The following is a 2,081-nucleotide window of genomic DNA, read 5'->3' as shown; positions in this document are numbered from 1 at the left end:
GAAATATGTGAAAAAATAGTTCAAAAGTCATGCTAGTTAAAAAATTTTGCTAGTATTTTTGGTTTGCTACTTTGGCCGACGACCGTTTAATAAAAGATACTTTCCCCATATTGATTAGATTTAAGTTATAGAATGCAAGAAAAGTAAAAAATGTGAGGTTCTGAAATGAACTGTGAAATTAAAAAAAATCATCAATAAATAAATAAATATATGTGTGTGTATGAGTGTAAATATAAATATGTGTGTGTGTGTGTCTATAGAATTTATTAGAATTATGTAACGTTAATGCAAGAGAAGTCAAGACATGTCACATGTGAAATGAAAGGTGAAATAAAAAGATCCATTTATTATTTTAGAATTGAAGATAAGTCTCCATCATCACACTGAAAACATTTAAGATAATCCTGCATTATCACACTTAAATAACATTTAAGATAAGTCTCTATCATCACACTTAAAATAAATTTTAAGATAAGTCTCCATATGACACTCAAAACATTGAAAGTATGCCTAAACAGACTCAACCCTAAGGCTTCTTTTAGAAAGCCAAAAATTAATTGTACATTGCTAGTTCATTGTACATTGATTGGTATATTATGAAACATCTATTTAGTGTTCTCAATGATGGTCATTTATTATAGTTTAAAAGAAAGAGAAAATGTGATTTTCAAGGTTTCCCTTCATTGCATTTAGAAGTTCAACATGTGTAAGTTCATTGTGTATGAAAGTCTCCTGACTAGACATTGAGTTGATGGGCATTCTTGTGGCTTGCTTGTACTCTATCTCTTCTCAAGATTTGTGATTTGATCACTTGTTTAAGCTATAGAACTAATGGAATTCACAATTATCAGCCCTATATGATTTGATCACTTGTTTAAGCTATAGAACTAATGGAATTGACAATTATCAACCCTCTATGATGTGTACTTCCAAAATTTCTAGTTTTGATGAGAGTTCCTCGCGAGGGAGACTTCATCTCCATGTGTGTGTGTGTGTGTGTGTGTCCTTTCTCTACCTCCCTCTTTGTCTATCCCTAAATACTCTCTCCTTTTATCTCCAACTCTCTCTCTCTCTCTCTCTCTCTCTCTCTCTCTCTCTCTCTCTCTACATGTGTGTGTGTGTGTGTGTCCTTTCTCTATCTCCATCTTCCTCTATCCTTACAAATTCTACATCTCTTCCCCTTGCTATCTCTCTATAGTCTATTGTCTCTTCCTCTTTATAACCTTCTACCTACCTATCTCTCTTTGTATACCTCTCTCCCAATCTCTAATTCTATCTAAGTCTATTTGTATCTCCCTAGTCCCTTGCTTTTTGGCTTTCTCTAGAACATGAATTAAGAAGTGCATTCGTAGGAGTTTGATCCCATGATGTGAAGTATTGATTCACTAAATTTTTCTTGGTACTTCAATTTGTGAAGGAGTCTTTTCATTTAAACACCTCATAAAGGTCTATATTATTAAATTGTTTTATAATTTCCTATGCTTATTAAACCTACTTTTTTTAAATGAAAACATTAGAACAATCTTTTGTTTTAGTTTGTCAATCAGTCTCTTTATTTTATTGTTTCTATTTTACTTCCTTTTCATTTTATTGTTTTAGAATGCAAGTGAAAGGCTTTTGCCTTGTTGTTGTTTAAGTGGGGCCCTTTGTAACATATAGGTTATTTGTGATTATTTGTAATAAAAAAATAATCTTATTAAAACACACAACAAAAATGACATGTTTGTAAGCATTCATTCATACCTACTCTCCATAACTCTCATCCCCCTTAACTTCAACATGCCTTTGTGACTCCTCCTCACCTTGTTTGCTTGATAATGATTTACATTGTAGCCTAGTCCTTTCATTTCAAGCTCACTTAAGTTCCTTTTCCTTTCCTATGCGTCTCAAACAAGTGAAAGGGTCATGACGGCTTTCAAAAACAATAAGAAAGTGATAAAATTGTTAGGTTGAATTAAAGTTGTATCAGTGTTTGGGAAAGGATTGCCTCAGCTTAGTCTTGAGCCGATTGAAGATCAAGACTAACTAACTCCAAACCATGGTAAACGGAAGAAAATTGATGAAATATGAAAGTCGTCCAA

The sequence above is a fragment of the Adiantum capillus-veneris genome, chromosome 16 (genome assembly GCF_014529385.1).
Source record: "Adiantum capillus-veneris isolate H3 chromosome 16, ASM1452938v2, whole genome shotgun sequence".
NCBI lineage: Eukaryota > Viridiplantae > Streptophyta > Polypodiopsida > Polypodiales > Pteridaceae > Adiantum > Adiantum capillus-veneris.
Note: the sequence above shows the minus strand (reverse complement) of the source record.